A 7,588-nucleotide genomic window follows, 5' to 3' on the forward strand; every position below is an offset into this window, starting at 1 on the left:
TTTCAGAGTATCTTCCGACATCCATTTCGGTCTTTTCTTCCTCTTCTGTCTTTGCAATGACCGTTTGCACTCTTCCTGGATGATACCCTTGATACCCTCCCACAACTCATCTGGCCTTCGCTCATTAGTGTTCAAATAAAGAACAAAAAAAATTAAAAAAAGATAAAGAACCAAGAGGACAAAGAATTATGTGCCTCAAGTACTATTCTGGCACTATTCATGTAAAATGAATAACACATCAGTTACTCATCACTGATCCAGATATTTTTTTCAAAGCACTACCTATCCCAGACTCATGTAATTCTAACTTGATTTTTATACAAAGGAAAGGGCAAAATTTGGCCCCAAAAACTTTCTGATTGATCCTTCCACTCCAAGTGAACTCTAAGGATTCCAAGAGTCCTCTATTAGGACACTGGCACTCAGGAGAAATGGCCCTGCTGGATCCAGAAGGCCAACCTACTTAGGGAAGACAAAGAGCTGGGTGTTTGTCTATCTACTTAGGGAATCCAATGCTGAGTAAAGTGTTCTATGTATCCTCATCTGGAATAAAAATACATACTTATCCTAAGAGTTAAATCACTTTTAGGTTTGGGGGAAAAGAATGTCAAGGGTTGAAAGAATCCCAAGGAAAAGTATGAAGCACTGACAAAGACGGAAGACAAATGCCTCTGGTAGCGTCTTCAGAATTATCAGGATTTGAAATGTCAAAATGAGTCATGCAATGGTCATGTTCCATAAATGAAAAATCAATACCATTGGGTACTGTTCACATGGTGCATGACTATTTCATGGGGGTGGAAGGGAACAGTCTATTGCTGTTTGGTATTATGCTTTCAGAATGAAAGGAGAAAATGAAACCAAAAATTTAAAAACTACAAAGCATTGACTGAGTAAATCAGCGTAAGCAGTGTGCAACACTGCTGACAATTTTCTACAGGTTGGTTTTCACTGCCTCTTAGAAATAAGGCAAGATACCTTATGATAGGTATAGGCATCGCCATGACTGCCTAAAATTACCAATTCAGAAAAGAACACACAGCCCTCCAGTTTCGTACCCTGAATATGGTGAACTAGATTAGGAACAAAGTAGTTTATTGTTATAAAGCAGGTCTGACATGGGGCGGGGGGTTGTGAAGAAAATAAGATAAGAATAGATAATGACCATTGCATTGGAACAAATTAAAGGATTGTCTAAAAGGAATATATGATTAAGCATTATACGTGTGACAACAGACCAGAATAAGAAGTATATTATTCCAAAGAGGCCTGGGGGGGGTAGGTAATTGTGCAACAATGAATGAATATTTTGTTTAAAAAAGTCAACTGGGGAAGGGTGAGGAAAAGTGTGTAAAATGTGCAACAATGAATGACTGACTGTAAATCTAACTACTCTGAAAACGTTCATTAAAATAACAATTAAAATATAATTTTATTTTTAAAAACTACAGTAATTCAGTCTAAAAAAGATCACAGATAACAGAATGCCTCTATAAACTAGATTGTTCTTGGCGTCTGTAAGAAAACTCTACATAAGTTGGGGTGAAGGTGGGGGGAACTTATTCCCATGTGTCAGCAAAACTGTTGAGCTATACTCAGCTAAAGTCTTCATTGAGATTTTGTTGATCCAGCAGACAAACATGTGTGAATGGAAAGTGACTTCTTTTGCCATTACACTCCCCTTCCCATTAATCTCCGTAACCTTTACTAGCTTACCAACCTTCCAAGTCAAGACTGTCTTTCATAGGGACTTGCTCCTGGATAATCCTGGTATAAATGGGCCCATGGGCCTATTCTGGAGGTTAGAGAGCCTGGGCTCTGGCCCACCCAATGGTTACCTCCAGTCAGAGTCGATACTGAGGCAGAGACAGTTCTATACTTCTTGACCTAAGGAACTAGAATCGCCCCTCCCCCCTCTTGCCTTCCTTGTCCTACATTCCACCACTCCTCTTCAGGTTTATCCCGGATTTTCAGGTTGTCTACTTTCTTAAAGGGAAGATCTTCCACATCATTCCCATTAAAGTCAAAGAGGGCTCGTGCATAGTCTGCCTCCTCCTGCCTGAGAATCACTCCACTACCCTGCCTGGATCTGGAAATTGGTTCAATCAATGTTGTAGTGCCCACATAATGTAGTTTGTAGAATTCCAATAAAGGCACAATGAATCAAATTCTTGATCTCTTATTCAGAGTCTGCAGGGGCTCATTCTGGGCAGAGGCTGGCAGGACCCAGGCGGCATCAGTGGGAGAGAGAGGGCTGCTGCTGTTGATGATGTACTGCGAGACGCACTCGAGAATTTTCGGAGACTCTGAGCATTTGGTCCTGGTGCTGGTGCTAAAGTCTCACACCAAGAACACTATGTGCTGCTGGCCCTGCAACAACGACACCACCTGTCCCCAGTACCAGCTACTCCGCTTCTCCAACCTAAGTTGCCCATAACTTCAGCCCCAGAGCCTGCAGCTAAGCCAAATGGCATCTGCCCCCTACTCTTAAGTATTTTGTCCTATTGTACATCGGGTTTTCGAAGGTCTGTTATTTCCAAAGTGGATGGCCAATCCTTCTTAGTAGTATGTCTTAATTTGGATGCTCAACTTTAGACCCTATAAACAACAGATCCAAACCTGCCCTATCCTGCATCATTCTCATGATCTCTGTCATGCTCAAGCCCATTGTGGTAGTCACTGGGTCAATTTATCTCGTGGATAGTGTTCCTCTCTTTCACTGACCCCTCTACCTTTCCCAACATGATGTCTCTCTATAAAGACTGGGTGCTCCTGAAAACATATCCAATGTTAAGTGAGATGAAGTTTCACCATTATTGCTCTAAGTGGAGAGTTTTACTGGCTGATTGTTCTTTCAAGACAAATTTGTCTGTTCTTTTGAGACTCCGTGGAATAGTCAATACTCTTCACCAACAGCACAACTCAAAAGGCATGGATTCCTCTTCTGCTATTCTTAGTCATCCTCTAAGTTTTACATGCATAGCAAGTAACTGGGGGGGAAACCCAACAACAACAACAAAAAACAAAAAAAAACCCAAACAAACTATGGTTTGTAACAGGTGCACTCCAGTTTTTAAACTGGCCTCCCTGTTCTTTAGCAGTTTTAGGAGGCCCATGACCATAAATTTCCTTAATGCAAAATGTCTTTTAATTTCTTAACTGTAGCTACCATGAGAGTTGATTGTGTATCTTTACTTAGATCTTTACTTAATTAAATTTTTGACAACTTCAATCTTTTCTCCATCTATCATGATGGGTGTGAAATGTTTGCTCACAATTGGTTGTGAGCTGATTTGGCTTGGTCTAGTATTTAAAAAGGCATTTGGTCTCCAGTTTGGGGCTGGAATCCAGTTTGAGAAGATGAGTGGAGCAGCCGGATTCTACAAAGATATGTTTTCTATTTTTGGTTGAGGCTTTGGTGTGGAATGTTTGCTTGCAACTGGGAGTGAGCTGAATGGATTTGGTCTGGTATTTAAAAAAGGAATTTGATCATCAGTATAGAGTTGAAATCCAGTTTGGGAAGATGTGTGAAGCACTTGGATTCTACAAAGGTGTGTTTTCTGGTTTTGGTCGAGACTTTGGTGTGAAATGTTTGCTTGCAATTTGGAGTGAGGTAATTAGATTTGGTCTCATATTAAGAAAGGCATTTGGGGGTTTGGGTGTGGAATGTTTGCTCACAAATGGGAGTCAGCTGATTGAATTTGGCCTCATATTTTAAAAAGGAATTTGGGCACTAGGACCTGTGGCCCCTCAGGCCTTGTTTTAATTGCTTTTGGTCAAACATTCTTCTAAGTGGTCTGTCCGTTTGCTGTACAGAGGTAACTTGTGGTTGCTGTGATGCTAAACACTGTGACACTAATGTGTCAAATGCAGTAATGGTTAACCATGATGGACAGTGTCTGGTGGAGCTCCCAAATTAAAACAGGCTTGGAAGCAGGCATGGAATCCACTACTGAAATAGCTTGCCTCCCGGCACTCTATGAACTTAGAGAAACGATGTAAGCTATGTAAGTGTCCAGGTCTTTCATTCATAGGGTCACTATGAGTTGTCTACAACTCAACGGAACTTAACAACAACATCAATCATAATATTGCTTATTAGTATAGTGTCAAAAGTTTTGGTATGTTTGATGTTGAGATGTGATTCACATTCTTTGATTTTCTGAAGCAAGTGTTTAAAGTCTTCTTCACTTTCTGCAAGCAAGATTGTGTAAACTGCATAACGCAGAGTGCTGGTTAATTTTCCTCCAATCTTGACTCTACGTAATTCTTCATATAGTTTAACTTCTGGAATGATTTTCTCAGTGTACAGATTGAACAGGTGTTGGAAAGAATGTAAACTTGATACATACCTTTCCTGATTTAAAACTTTTTTTAAAACATCTTGATCTGTGAATAGGTTTCTCATGAACACAATTAAGAGTTCTGTAATTCTTATTCTTCTCAATGTTAGTCATAATTTGTTATGATCCACACAGACAAACACTTTTGCATAGTCAATAAAATACAAGTAATTATATTTCTGTTATTCTCTGATTTCAGCCAAGATCCACCTCCAATCAGCAATAACCTCATCTGAATCTAGCTTAAATTTCTGTCACTTCCCTGTCAATATTCTGTTCCAGTTTCTAATAATCTTCAGCAAGATTTTTCTTGCATGTAATATTAATGATATTGTTCTACAAATTCCTCAGGTTTTTTTAATTACCATTTTAAGGAGTGGGAACAAATATTCACCTCTTCTAGTCATTTGGCCAGCTAGGTTTTCCATACTTATTGGCAGAGAAAAAGGTACATTCACCTATAGTTAGAGCATGTAATGTACAAAACATGAATTTAGGAAACTTAAAAGTAGTAAAAAACCCGAAGTATAGCACATAAAGATTGACATACTAGACATTAGTGAGTTTAGATGGACTGGCGTTGGCCATTTTGAATCAGACAATCACGTGCTGTACTATGTCAGAGATGGCAAATGGAAGAAGAATGGTGTGATATTCATTGTAAAAAATATTATTTCAAGATCTAGAATATACTACTATAAGTGGTAGAATACTATTCATATACATATAAGGGAGTCGTGTTAACACAACCATTATCCAAGCATATACACTAACCACAAAGGACAAGATGAGTAAATTGAGGATTTATACCATCTTTTGCAGTCTGGAAAGACTGGTAATTGGAAAATATGGTCTTGGTGACAGATTTGAAGCCTCATATCGCATGATATAATTTTATACAATGAAATTTATTCATTGCAAATATATTTGTTTAAAAAATAGTAAATATATCCATAGACTTCATCCAGTGGGCTACACAGGAATCAGATTGACGGCATTTGTAGAAAGAGTCAATGAAGAAGTTCAATATCAATTGTCAAAACAAGGCTAGGGGCAAATTGTAGAACAGATAATCAATTACTTATATGTGTTCAAATTGAAGTTAAAGAAAAGTAAAACAAATATATGAAAACTAAATATGAACTTTAACATTTCTCAAATGAATTTAAAAGCCATCTTAATAGATTTGACACATTAGAAAACATGACCCAATGACTTGTGAAATGATATAAAGGATATTATCCATGAAGATAGCAAAAGATTTTACAAAAACAAGAAAGAAAGCAAAAATTACTTAAATGAATATCAAAAGAGACTCTGAAACTTGCATTGGGATTATATGTTAGACAATAGTAGGCATACTATAATTTTCACTCCACATTAGTTTTGAGTTTACAATCTATTATATCCTATTCATATGTTCTAAATCTCTGTATTTTACTTATTTTTTTCATGAAGGATATCTGGTGGAGTCATATGTAGCATGTTTGATTGATATATAAGCTAAAAGGGTACACATGTCCCGCATTTTTAATCCACCAGTGTTTGAATCCACCAGTGGTCCCAAGGATGAGAGATAGAAAGCTTCCTCCTATTAAGATTTACAATCTCAGAAACTCAATGGAGGCTCACCATGACTTGAAATTGACTTGCTAGCAGAGAGATTTTGAGGAATTTTTTATTATTCAATGAAGAAATGTAATTTTCATTTGATAAAATATACTTTGTATTATTTACAAAATGCAATTTGGGAAACATCATGTACAGAATTATCCTAATTTTGTTTTCAATAAAATGGATAGGATAAAAGGAGGGTAGATAAGCATTCAGTTTTATTCACTGTTAACCAATAAATATACCTTTCTTTCTTTTATTCATTCAGCAAATATTTATTGTGTCAAACACTATCATATCTCTACATCATATTGTAACAAATCATATCTCTATTACAGGACTTCCTTAGAGCTCTAGATCCAACTCCACAAAATAAACCAAACCCATTGTCATAGAGCAGCATTCAACACTGGGAGATCTGGTGGCCTAATGTTAAGAAGCTGTGCTGAAATATCAAAGGCACATAGTTCAAATCCATCAGCTGCTCTGTGAGAAAACAATGGATAATATTCTCTTGTGCAATTAAACTGTCTCTAGAAGGAGTTTAATTCCACTGGAGAAAACTCACTGGAGAGTCAGTCAGCTATGAGTTGGTTCCAACTTGACAGCACATAACAACAGCAATGACCAAATAGTGTTCCTATGGTACAAAGTAGGATTATCCCATAGAGTTTCCAAAGCTGTAATTCTTTACAGTAACAGATTTCCTTTTTTTCTTGTTTGGTGGGTGGGTTCTTACTATTATGTGGGTGGGTTTAATTTATCACTTTTTGGTTAGCAGTTAAGCTGTGCATCTAGGGCTTACAGTTACGGTATGATGTGTGTTGACATGTGTGAGCAAGCACAGATATTTTATCAAGTCAATTTAAATGGAATTTTATTCGAGCTACTGAGTTATGAAAGCCTATCATCTAAAATGAAACCAGTATGGTGGGGGCAGGGCAAGAGCATATGGTTTAGAAAAAGCAAACATGAGTTAAGATTCCTGTTCTGCCCCTTATTTATGGCGTGTGCGCTAGGAAAGTTTGCCTAGAATCTCTGAGATTTCAATTCCTCTTCTAGATAAAGAGATTGGGATCTGGATTTTGAAGGAAAATTTATAGCACTTAATGTGGCCAGTCTATCTGGATACTCGACCAGAGTATACTTTCTCACTCCATTTCTTTCCTCCTTAACAGAAATTACTCTGTCATGAACTCACAGTCTAACTATAGCAAAGAGAAGATTTAGAAATAACAACAAAAAAGAGAATATACATAAATCTACATGGGTAACACTGCTAACCTACTGGTAAGAATGTGCACTGCAATCCCAGAGGTACTTGGTTCGAATTCACCAGCTGCTGCATGGAAGAAGGATGGGCAATCACCTCTCATTCGATTACTGCTTCTGAAAACCTACTAGAGGGTCAGCTATAAGTTGGTTCTAACTCAATGACATACAACAACAACATTATAAATACCAATGCAATTTCTGTGTAATAGAATATGGATGATGGAGTTCAATCATTATACTTGTCCCGAAGTTTAGGCTGCTCTGAAGGACTTAGCAAAAAATAAAGGCCCAGGAATTAATGGAATACCAATTCACATATTTCAACAGATGCTGCCCTGCATGTGCTTACCAAGTTG

The 7,588-nt window shown here is 37.6% G+C and overlaps 1 pseudogene; it reads right to left on the reverse strand.

Annotated features, from left to right (window-relative positions):
* Positions 1-1,728: 1,728 nt before the first annotated feature.
* On the reverse strand, positions 1,729-2,422 carry LOC102856554 (annotated as a pseudogene).
* Positions 2,423-7,588: the final 5,166 nt, after the last annotated feature.

This window comes from Elephantulus edwardii, unplaced genomic scaffold, assembly GCF_000299155.1.
Source record: "Elephantulus edwardii isolate Elephantulus edwardi_28Jun2011 unplaced genomic scaffold, EleEdw1.0 scaffold00249, whole genome shotgun sequence".
In the NCBI taxonomy this organism is placed as follows: Eukaryota; Metazoa; Chordata; class Mammalia; order Macroscelidea; family Macroscelididae; genus Elephantulus; species Elephantulus edwardii.